A 12,903-nucleotide genomic window follows, 5' to 3' on the forward strand; every position below is an offset into this window, starting at 1 on the left:
ATACTCAGGAAATAGAATTCATTTAGAGACCAGCTAAGGATGGGGACAAAGATGAGGATTGTGCGAATTTTTATGGCGACGTCAACTCATTGAATGATATAATGGACATAAGCTCATTTGGCGCCAAAGAGAAATGTAAAATACTCTGAAGATGTTTTGCTTTGCATAGTCATATGGTATGCGTCATTGGATTCCGTAATTTCAAACTTGGATTTGTGGATTCCACACATTGAAAACTACAAAATTGCAGATAAAAAAGACAATGATTTTTAGTTCCCTACAGTAAAGTTCAACCCCATTTTTTAATATAATTGCCAGTTCTAATGCATAACTGATAGAGCAAGATCGCTACTTTGGAGTATGTTGCTATAAACAATATATTAAACTTTAATATTATATCCAAAATAAAATGTTTAACTCAGTAATGAAAAATATATAAAATAGCACGATATTGATCGAAGGGCTGCTCTGAAAAGATATAGGTTTGCTTTATCTCTAAGAGTCCAGGATTGCACGTTATTATTTTGTGATAGACGCTCTTGAGTTTGCAATCCTTCAATCATCCGCCTATAATAAGTGTACAATAACGATTATTCTATTTCCTAAAATAATATCAATTACTCATTCATTTTTTATGTTTATAATACACTACGCATGCTATTTGTATAATTAATTTGTTATTACTTCACGCAACCGCTTGCGCCCACCTTGCAGCGGTCGGCGAGAACTCTAACCCACACTTAAACCTAATAAATGATGATATTCTCTTTTTATTGAGCTGGTATATAAGTTATAGTAGATAAGTTATAGCAGGCATATGCTGCACATCGTATATGTAGTTATCGTTATCGTATATGTTGTGCCATTATTTTAAGCCTTTGCTCGCCTTACTCTCGTTTATAAACAAAAGGTAACCTACAACTAATACTGGCGTTCCCATTGCCAAATAGGCATAACTGTAGTCAAATATACTTTGTAGCGATACCGGCATTTTTTACGAATATCTCAATAAGGCCGATCCCCGGTTATATAGTCAGGCCGGAAAATATTCGGACACTAGAACAACTTTGATTTCTCTGCCCTGTACTTGAAATAAATACGGAAAAAACAACAAAAACATTTTGCAGTATACTGAACTATATTGCATAGGTCTCGAAGTAAAAAACTTTTGATTTAAAAGAAAGCGTTTTTTAAATATAAGAAGTGTTGAAAAATGTGAATTTTGGTGTTATAAAAATATCTGAACATTTTATAAATTAATGTTAGAAAAACTAATATGGCAATACTATTTTTCATAAAAGTCCAATATTTTGTCCGATACCCCTTTTGTTCAATAATGTGTTAGTAGACGATTTTCCAGATGTTGAAGATTATTTTTTATTAATAATCGATACTGTAATTTATTTCTCTATTAAATGAACTTTCTTCAGTGTTTATTGTTATACTTTTGTATGATTGTATTTTTTACTAATTGTGCGACGTAGTTTATTCTATAGGGACGGTCGTGCTTCTGTGAAACACTCGTTATCTTAGTTTGATATCTTAAATCTGTAATGCATTGGAGCATTCTCGTAAATTTTGAATTCACTTTCCGTCGATCTCCAGAAGAATGGAACGTTTCTTCAAGTTCGCTGTTCATTTTATTTCAGGAATCGTAATTAATGGATTGCGCTTTATTTCGCGAACGATACGAATATCTTGCCGCAGCGTCATTTTGCGTTTTCTACCCGTTCTTGGCACATCTTCAGCGAAACATCTCTCTTTGACTGAATCACATGGCATTCTTTTTTTTTCTAAGCTAGAAAAATTTACGGAATGTCCAGCTGAACAAATTGTAAACTACAAATTATTTATTATTTATTATTGCTTAGTCCGCGCCTTTCGGCTTTGGACGAACTTTCGGTTTTACATCCCTTATACCTATTTCGCTTCTTATATATCTACCTCCCCTCTTATCCATTCTATTATATTGCACTCCCTTAATTATTCTATCTCTAAAAACTAAAAAACTAGAAAAAACTAAAAACTAATGACTAAAAAACTATTGCAACTTTGCGCTTTTGCCTCCTTGCTGTGCTTCCTTCTTGTCGTTCCGCCCCTTCTTGTATTACCCTTCTCCTCTCTATTATTGCTTTTAGTTCTGTTAGTCCTTCTCTAGTCTCATTTAGTGTTTTTTCTATGTCCTCCCGTTATGTCACATTCTTCTGTTACATGTTTCAGGTCTTCTTCTTTCCTTTTATATAGTTTGAATCTTTTTTCTCCTTCTTCTTTCCAGTATTCCTTTGCTTTCCACATCTGAATCTTGCTAATATTCTTCTGTCCTTCCACTTCATCCTCCCTTCTGAGTATTTTGGTGATACTTCTTTGGCGATTGTTCTGTAATGTATGTTATATTTGGATTTCTTTATCCTTTCCCCCCTCTCTTCTACTTCTCTCTTTCTTCTTTCCTCTATAACTTGGTCTGCTATCATCCTTTCTTGCTCTTCTCTTGCTTCCATCTGGGTTCCTCCATTTCTCACCTCTTCTGGTCCCTTCTTTCTCTTTCTTGCTCTTTTCTCTTCTTGGCCATTTCCCCAGTTTCTCTCTCTTTCCTTTATGCACTCCTTTACTAGTTCCTTTTTTGATACTAAGGCTTTCTCGTCATACCTTGCTGCTCTTTTTAATGCTTTTTCTTTGATTTATGTTAGCTTGCATTCTTCTATCAATATATAGTGATAGAATTTGGTGTTGTCATATCTAAACCTAAGATCAATTTCACATATCTTCTTTGTATTCTATCCAGTCTTTCTTCCATATTCCAGCCCCATACCAAACCGAAAGTCCTCAAACTACAAATTAAATAATAAAAAAAGCATCTTTCTGACTCCCATTTTCGAGAGCTTATATTTTCCAGGCATTGCAGACAAGGAATATCCTTTTTTTCTTCGCTGAGAGATCCTCAATCTCTATAGTTCTCTTAGTTCTCTACTGCTTACCATAACCAATAAAATATTACCGTTATTATTCCAAGGTAGATTATAAATACCGATAAAAGTAGCGCAAGTGTTCTAATATATTTAAAAAACAGTTTCACAATAAATATTGCAATAGTTCTTTACAAAAAACCAATAATTATGCAATCGTTGACTTATCTTCCGACGATGGAACTCGTTCTTTCTACATTTTTGACTTGTATGAGTATGAGAATTTTTTGCCAAAACAAATGATATATATATGTCGGAGATGAAAGAACACCGGAGCCTTTGGAATTTTGGATAATCCCGCAACATTGTAACCTAGAGTCTACTATAGCTGTAATTGAACAATTGTAGTTATTCAATCCGATTGTAATTGTTCGAGAGTTGTGATAATGAGCTTGGGCTCGAGGCGACAGTCAGTCGCCGAACGTAGCCGCGGTCATGGGATGAACGCTTTGTCTAACAAAAGTATGGAGTAATTCTATAGCTCTCCTTAAAAGAAATATTCGTGGCGACACGCGACAGTAAACATTCCAACGGTTTCTGTCCCGTAGCTCGCCACACGCAGACCCTATTCTTCGAGTAAGATGATTGCCAGATGTCGATGCGTCTCCGCAGTACATGTTCGGCTAGCTCGAGGACCCGTTATAAATCTTAAGATTTAGTCAACTAAAGTCCTTCAAACAGACAAACAGCCTTTGTCCCAACTACGGGAAAATAGGGGAGACTTATTTTTTAACGAGCGGCGTCTCCCACTAGCAACTTTCCCTCGAGGGCGGCTAGCATCTTTTTCTAACCACCGATATGGAGATTGACCAATTAGCAGCAACGCCAATTTCCCTTGCTTTCTGAACGAAGGCTTTTCTCGACGAATCCGATGATCTCGTATCCTTAGACACACCCCATTATAGTTTTCCTCTGTGGCATCATCGGGACGGGAAAGGCATTCTCGCTCGCGATCTCATTGATGAAAGGAGTAACCCTTTACGACCAGTGAATATCACGCATCCGACTTAGATTTTGTGAGTACGTTCATCTATCATCCCGTCGACCGCGGATTCGTTACTGAACCTAGGATCATTGTCATTAGTTTCTCGAGTACCTAACTACCACGGTTACTTGTCCGGTTCTATAATAATCGTATTTGCACTAGTCAATGTCTTCTCTATTGCATAACGACAACGTGTAACCCAAACGAAGATTCGTTTCACGCCCCTAATTCTAATGTAAACCCGACATATATGTCGGAGATAAGAGGACACCGATGCCTTCCCTCCGAAACCTCGGGTAAATCCATAAAAACATTGTAATTAAAATCTACAGGTGTAATTAAACGTTTTGCCGTCACTCTACCCAATTGTATTCGTTTGAGACTTGTGACAATGAGCTTGGGCTCAAGGCGACAATTAGTCGCCGAACGTGGCCGCGGTCAACGGGACGATCTCTCCATCTAACAAAGGCATTGAGTAACCCTATAGCTCTCCTTAAAAGAAAGATTTGTAGCGGCACGTGGCAGTAAACATTCCAACGGTTTCTGTCCCGTAGATCCTATTCTGCGGACAGGATGTTTACCAGATGTCAACGCCTCTCCGCAGTACGTGATCGGCTAGCCCGAGGACCGCTATAAACACTAATATCTAGTTACCTAGAATCCCTCAACAGATACACAGTCTTTGTCCCAGTTACAGGAAGACAGGAGAGAGCTATTTTTCCACGAACGATGTCTCCCACTAGCAACCCTCCCTCAAGGGCGGCAAGCATCCTTTTGTAACTACCGATATGGAGATTGGCCAATTAGCAGCAACGTCAATTTCCCTTACTTTCCGAATGTGTGATATCCCCGACGAATCCGATGATCTCGTGTCCTTAGACACACCCCGTCATAGTTTTCCTCTGGCGTATCACCGGGACGGAAAGTCATTCTCTCTTGCGACCTCACCGACAAAAAGGGATTAACGCCTTACGGTCAGTGAATATCAACACAGAATCCGACTTAGATTTTTGCGAGTGCGTACGACTACCGTCCCGTTGTCCGCGGACTCGTTATCGAACCTAAGACCATTGTCACTAGCGTCGCGAGTGTGTGGTCATTGTGAGTTTGTGTCAACTCTGTAACAATTTCGTGTGTGTCAATAAAAATAACTTCAGTGTAAAAGAAAACATGGATAGCTTCAGTGAGGAATCCTTACCTGTCCCAAGCCCCCGCCACGAGAACGACTCGTGCCCAGACTCGGAACTTTACTCGACATCAGAAGTGGGATCCGAACATACGTTGTCGATGCGGGATCATAAGAGCATCGTACGTGAGCTAATCCGATCGCTAACGGGGAAGAAGGGACACTTGGTAACCAGGGTAACGTTACCGCGCTTTAACCCCGAAACCGAGAACGCTGATCCAGCCGCCTGGTGCGCGGCCGTTAGCCTGCTTATGTGAGACCACCCTCTGAAGATCACTGCGCTATATTCTGCGTTGAACCGCGCCCTGGAGGGTCCGGCAGCGTATTGGCTTACGCAAATAATGGACGGCGAAGAGATCACATGGCCAGCTTTTAAGGAACAATTCACCGCGCAATTCGGTGGCCAAGAAACAGCAGCCTCTTCGTTAATCAAGGTATCCAAGGAACTACAGCGGGAAAACGAATCATCAGGGGCGTACGGAAACCGTCTTATCTCCCTCCTGTATTCGAAGTGGCGTAATTCGACGATGGAGGAAGTAGCTACCGCCACCGTTCTCTATCTAATGGGCTTGCGCGATAGACGCTTTAGACGACTAGCACTCACGAGTGATATCAAGTCGGTGAAACAATTTCAAAAAGAAATGAAGCCTTTCCTCTACGAGGAGAGGCGGACATCTCCGCCACGGAGGCCATCATCGGGCCCCGGAAATAAACGAAGCAAGTCTCCCACCCCCCGGGAAAAGTGCCGCCACTGCGGTGCATATGGACATACGATATCTGAATGCCGCAAAAAGATGAGGTTGGAATCGAAGAAGGACCCCCGACGCCTGGAGGAAAGCCGACCGACCGCTTCCCCAAAAACATCGTGCTTCAAATGCCATAAGCCAGGACACATCGCGCCGCATTGCCCGCTGCTGCGAGAAGGAAAACGCCGTCCTGAAGAAGAGCATCGTGTCGATGCCTGCGTGGTGGAAGCCCCCACCGGTAGATTAAGTCAGCGGGGTGAGTCGTTCCCATTCTATTTCGATTCTGGAGCCGAGTGTTAGCTAATTAAAGAGTCTGCAGCCTCGAAATTGTCCGGCAAAAGAACGACTCACGTAGTAGCACTGCGAGGAATAGGAAACACTTGTATTAAAAGTACGTCTCAGATTCTGTCCACCGTAGGTATTAACGGTTTTACATTGGAGATAACTTTTCACGTCCTTGCGGACAGCAACCTAAAATACGATATCATGATTGGTCGTGAAATTTTAAGCCAAGGTTTTGACGTAAACATTACACGAAACAGCGTTGATATTTGCAAGAGCAAGGTCGTTAACGTTTCTAGTAAAGTCGCGGAGGTTGCGGTCGATATTAACGAGGTCGACACCGACGTGATTGGTAACGATAAAGATCGATTCATTTCCGTTCTCGAAGGTTTCAAAGAATCATTCATTATGGGCTTCCCGCGTACTCGCGTAAGTACGGGCCAGTTAGAAATACGGCTAATTGATCCTAACGTCACCGTGCAAAGAAGCCCTTACAGGCTTAGCGAGGAAGAGCGCAGGATAGTACGTGAGAGGATAGGAGAATTAATTAGAGCAAAGATCGTAAGGCCTAGCAATTCGCCATTCGCGAGCCCCATGATACTCGTGAAAAAGAAGGACGGCACGGATAGATTATGCGTAGATTTTCGAGCACTAAATAAAAACACCGTCGCGGATTTATATCCCTTACCCCTCATAGCAGATCAGATCGCGACATTACAAAACGCGAGATACTTTATTAGCCTGGACATGGCCAGCGGGTTTCATCAAATTCCCATTCACCCGAACTCGACAGAGTATACCGCGTTCGTCACCCCCGACGGTCAATACGAATACGTAACGATGCCGTTTGGATTGAAAAACGCACCCTCCGTGTTTCAGAGCGCCATTCTCAAGGCCTTAGGCGACCTTGCTTATTCGTACGTTGTGTTTACCTGGACGACGTCTTAATTATTGCCGACTCGATAGATCAAGCGCTAGGGAGATTGCACACCGTGTTAGATACGCTCGTAAAAGCCGGATTCTCCTTTAACTTTTCGAAATGTTCCTTTCTAAAGACATCGACACTCTATTTGGGATATGTAATTCATAATGGAGAAGTCCGCCCAAACCCGGGTAAAATACAAGCCCTGAGTTCTTTACCTGCACCGTCGACCGTCACACAGCTTAGGCAGTTCATAGGTTTGGCCTCGTACTTCCGAAAATTCATTCCTAGATTTTCACAAGTAATGAAACCCCTGTATGCACTTACGTCTAGTAGCAAGAATATAACTTGGACAGATAGGCACGAACAAATAAGACAAAAGGTAATCTCCGTCCTGACTGACGCGCCAGTGCTAATGATATTTGACCCCAATTACCCCATCGAATTACATACGGATGCCAGTTCGGAGGGATACGGGGCTATCTTAATGCACAGGGTCGAAGGTAAAAATAGAGTGGTGGAGTATTACAGCAAAAGAACGAGCCCCGCGGAATCTAGGTACCATTCGTACGAATTAGAAACTTTAGCAGTTGTAAACGCCGTCAAGCATTTCCGTCACTATCTACACGGACGAGAATTCCTTGTTGTCACCGATTGCAATTCTTTGAAAGCATCCAGTAATAAGGTACATTTAAATGACAGGGTCTGCAGGTGGTGGGCTTACCTGCAAAATTTTACCTTTGACAATATGTATCGGGAAGGTAAACGAATGGCCCACGTAGACTTCTTCTCGCGGAACCCCGTAAACTTAGATTACCGTGCGACCAGCAAAATTGTCGAGAAGGAAATTAACCTGGCCGAAATCTCCGGCGACTGGCTACTAGCGGAACAACGTCGCGACCCACAGATTCCCAAGATCGCCAATAAATTACAGAACGAAGAGCTCGCGGAAGACGTCGCGAACACGTACGAAATACGGTCCGGCACACTTCATCGTAGAATACAAAGAAAAGGCAGAACTCTCTGCTTGCCCATTGTCCCGCGAGGCCTTAGGTGGTCCGTTATAAGCTACGTGCACCAGTCCATTATGCACTTAGGGTGGGATAAAACGCTGGAGAAGCTCTACGAGTATTACTGGTTCGAAGGAATGGCGAAGTATGTTCGCAAATTCGTGGAGAACTGTCATTCTTGTCGAGTTTCAAATGCAAGCTCAGGAAAAATACAAGCGGAATTACATCCTATACCTAAGACCAGCATACCTTGGCATACGATTCATGTGGATATAACGGGTAAACTAAGCGGTAAAAACGACTCTAAGGAGTATGTCGTTGTGTTAGTCGACGCCTTTACCAAATTTGTATACTTGTACCATACCCGTAAGATAGATTCCTTAAATACCATTAAAGCATTAAAGTCCGCCATATTTTTATTCGGCAGTCCCTGCCGGATAATAGCGGATCAAGGAAGATGCTTTACGGGTAAAGAGTTCCGAGATTTTTGCCAAGATAGGAACATTAAACTCCACCTAATAGCAACCGGTGCTAGTAGGGCCAATGGACAGGTAGAGCGTACTATGAGTACACTAAAAAATATGTTCACGACGATAGAAACGACCGGGCGGTCTTGGCAAGACGCGATCGGGGAAATACAATTGGCTTTAAATTGCACCACCAACCGTGAAACTAAATCAAGCCCGTTAGAATTGCTGATCGGGAAAGCAGCAAGGCCATACGGCTTAACGCTACCCGATAATATAGAGGAAAAGACAATAGATATCTCCGATGTAAGGCGCCAAGCCATAAAAATATAGAGGCTAGTGCCAAGTACGACAAGGACAGATTTGATAAAACTAAGGCGAAAGTGGTTAGGTTCAACCTCGGCGATTTTGTGCTACGGAAAATTGAAGAGAGAAACCAATGTAAACTAGATCCGAAATTTAAGGGTCCATTTAGGATAGCGGAGATTTTGGAGGGGGACCGATATATTCTAAAAACGTTAGACGGCAAACGCTCTTACAAGTATAGTCATGACAGGCTGAGAAGGATGCCAGATAGTCGCATTCCTGCGGATTTGGACGTTGCTAGTGGTGGCGAGGACAGTGACCCGAGCGATATGAGTACCCCGACCCCCGAGGGTCATTAACGCAAAGCCAGGAAGCCGAAGCGGTCGTGTACTCACATGCACTGCTAGCGGCAACGCCATGAAGCTGAAGCGGTCGTGTACTCGCACGCACAGCCAGCTGCAATGTTACGAACCTCAATCGGTCGTATTTTCGCACGCACCACCAGTGAAACTCTGTGCGGTCGTGCGATCTACAAAATCAAGATTCATCTGGGTGCAAAATCGCAAATAGTCCGTCACGCCACTACGACCCGACTGATAAACCACAGGATGCAGCTAATATTTCGAATACGAATCATAATGTTAATAAATCTGACCTTTTATTTTTGTTACCGAAACCTCTAGCAAAATCCTGTTGTCGAACTGGACCCTTGGTTTATTTGACATTTGATTAAGTTGTAAATAATGTTGATTGTACCAAATCTAATATTAGGAAAAATCAATATTTTAGCTACACCCGAGGACGTGTGATAGTCAGGATGGCCGTGTCGGAGATAAGAGGACACCGATGCCTTCCCTCCGAAACCTCGGGTAAATCCATAAAAACATTGTAATTAAAATCTACAGTTGTAATTAAACGATTTGCTGTCACTCTACCCAATTGTATTCGTTTGAGACTTGTGACAATGAGCTTGGGCTCAAGGCGACAATTAGTCGCCGAACGTGGCCGCGGTCAACGGGACGAACTAACATCTAACAAAGGCATTGAGTAACCCTATAGCTCTCCTTAAAAGAAAGATTTGTAGCGGCACGTGGCAGTAAACATTCCATCGGTTTCTGTCCCGTAGCTCGCCACAGGCAGATCCTATTCTCCGGGCAGGATGTTTACCAAATGTCAACGCCTCTCCGCAGTACGTGATCGGCTAGCCTGAGGACCGTCATAAACACTAATATCTAGTTACCTAGAATCCCTCAACAGATACACAGTCTTTGTCCCAGTTACAGGAAGACAGCAGAGATTTATTTTTCCACGAACGACGTCTCCCACTAGCAACCCTCCCTCAAGGGCGGCTAGCATCCTTTTCTAACTACCGATATGGAGATTGGCCAATTAGCAGCAACGTCAATTTCCCTTACTTTCCGAACGTGTGATATCCCCAACGAATCCGATGATCTCGTGTCCTTAGACACACCCCATTATAGTTTTCCTCTGTGGCATCATCGGGACGGGAAAGTCATTCTCGCTCGCGACCTCATTGATGAAAGGAGTAACCCTTTACAACGAGTGAATATTACGCGTCCGACTTAGATTTTGTGAGTACGTTCATCTATCATCCCGTCGACCGCGGATTCGTTATTGAACCTAGGATCATTGTCATTCGTTTCTCGAGTACCTAACTACCGCGATTACTTGTCCGGTTCTATAATAATCGTATTTACACTAGTCAATGTCTTCTCTATTGCATAACGACAACGTGTAACCCAAACGAAGATTCGTTTCACGCCCCTAACCCTAATTCTAATGTAAACCCGACATCAGAAGTGGGATCAGTGCCGGTTATAACAGTGCAAGAGCTTACGACCATCGTGCGCGAGTTAATTCCGTCGCTGGTGCAAAAAATCGAGTGTGGAACCTAACAATTTTTCGACTCCGCTGCGTCGCAGCTACCAATCTGATTATGGGGGAAAATCCTTTACAAAGCAGTGCCCTGAATATAATTTCAATACCGAGTGTCGAATCGACTTCTACGTAGTGGAGGCGCCAACTGGTAGATCAAGCCATCCGGGTGAGTCGCTTCCATTTTACCCCGATTTCGGAGCCGAGTGTTCGCTAATCAAAGAATCCGTAGTCTTGAGAATTTCTGGCAAAAGAACGATTGATATATTAGTAATGCGAGGAATAAGAAATATTGGTACTAAACGTATCGCCCAAATCTTGTCCGTTGCAGGTGTCGGCGATTAGAGATAAACGTTTCATGTTCTCGCTGATAGTTATTTAACAATACGATATCGCGAATGCTCGTTAAATTTTAAGCCAAGATTTTGACGTAATATTACACAAACTAGCCTCGCTATGTGTAAAACAAAAATAATTCATGCCCGTAATAAAACCGCTGAAAACGAGATCGACGTCGATGAAGTTGACAATGAGGTACGTGGTAGTGATAAAAGTCGATTAATCTTTCTTTTCGAAAATTCAGAGATTCATCCGTTACGGGTTCCCTAAGTACTCGTACAAAAAAATACAGGCCAGTTAGAAGTACAATTAATTGATCCTAACATCGCCGTACAAGAAGTCCTAATAGACTTCGCGAGCGCAGAATAGTACGTGATAGAACAAGCGACTTAATTACAGCCAAAAATCATAAAGCCTAGTAATTCATAGTTCGCGAGCTCTATGTTATTCGTGAAGACGAACGATGGTTCAGATAGGTGATTGGTAGATTTTCGAGGACTAAATAAAAATACGGTCGCGGATCGGTATCCTTTACCCCTTATTGCGGATCGAGTCTCGAGATTGCAAAAGCGAGACATATTATTATTCTGGACATGGCCGGTGGGTTTCTCCAAATCCATATTCATCCTAATTCTAGGAAGTATACAGCATTGATTACCCTCGATGAACAATTTGGATAATAAGTTGTTGTTTTCTTCGAATTCTTTTGTGCCTTTGTTCGATCCATTCGATGTCCTTTATTTGCATAACATAAGTGCGTGCGCGTTTAATGTTTCTTCCGGAAGTCATTTTCGGGACGGCGATACTATGCTGACCCCGTCGAAAATGGGGATTCTTATAGTTTCGGACAACCCTAATAATTGTGCAGCTCATACTTGTCTAAATATTCTAATATTTATGTTCTTCCTTGCTACAATTTTGTAAACCATCAAAGCGTTTAGTACAGAAATCCTCAGGAGTAGTCGCGTGCCAAGTCTTCTGTAGCATTTGACCCTCTCATTGATGAAAGGAGTAACTCTTTACGATCAGTGAATATTACGCGTCCGACTTAGATTTTGTGAGTACGTTCATCTATCATCCCGTCGACCGCGGATTCGTTATTGAACCTAGGATCATTGTCATTAGTTTCTCGAGTACCTAACTACCGCGGTTACTTGTCCGGTTCTATAATAATCGTATTTGCACTAGTCAATGTCTTCTCTATTGCATAACGACAACGTGTAACCCAAACGAAGATTCGTTTCACGCCCCTAACCCTAATTCTAATGTCCGCTCCGACAAATATTAAAATATTAAATTTTAATCATTACAAAAATAATAAAATTTATAATATTAAAAAATTATATTTGAAACCCAACTATTGTATTCTTTTAATATTTATTATTTTCCTAATTATTATACTATTAATTATAACAAAAATTTTTTATATTAAAAATAAAAACTTACGAGCAAAAAAATGAATAAAATAATTTCATCAATTTATAAAATTCATATATTAAATTTACCTATTGTTACGCCACGAGGCTTACCACAGGCTGTATTTTCTAACCGTCGCTCGCGGTCCTACAACATCGCAGACGGATCGTCGCGGCTGCCCGGCAAACAAACATTGTAGTGGCAAGCGCATGGTTCATTAAGGGGTCGCCTTCCAGAAAAGACGAAAATAATCGAAGGGCGTGCAGTTCCTTCTGACGAGTCAAGCGTGACACTTCGACAAATCTGACGAGCAAACGAATTTATCTAGAGATCAAAGTCGAGCCAAAATTCTGTAACATCTTCATCATATTATTGTAAAATATAT

The 12,903-nt window shown here is 42.0% G+C and overlaps 1 long non-coding RNA gene across 1 annotated transcript; it reads right to left on the bottom strand.

Moving 5' to 3' along the window:
• Positions 1 to 3,300: 3,300 nt before the first annotated feature.
• On the bottom strand, positions 3,301 to 12,390 carry LOC126876123 (uncharacterized). Its single transcript, XR_007693938.1, has 3 exons — positions 12,209 to 12,390; positions 10,398 to 10,508; positions 3,301 to 3,917 (listed from the first exon to the last, which is right to left on the bottom strand). It is a non-coding gene; the product is annotated as an uncharacterized LOC126876123 (long non-coding RNA).
• Between the last annotated feature and the right edge of the window lie 513 nt (positions 12,391 to 12,903).

This window comes from Bombus huntii, unplaced genomic scaffold (assembly GCF_024542735.1).
Source record: "Bombus huntii isolate Logan2020A unplaced genomic scaffold, iyBomHunt1.1 ctg00000064.1, whole genome shotgun sequence".
NCBI classification, from domain to species: domain Eukaryota; kingdom Metazoa; phylum Arthropoda; class Insecta; order Hymenoptera; family Apidae; genus Bombus; species Bombus huntii.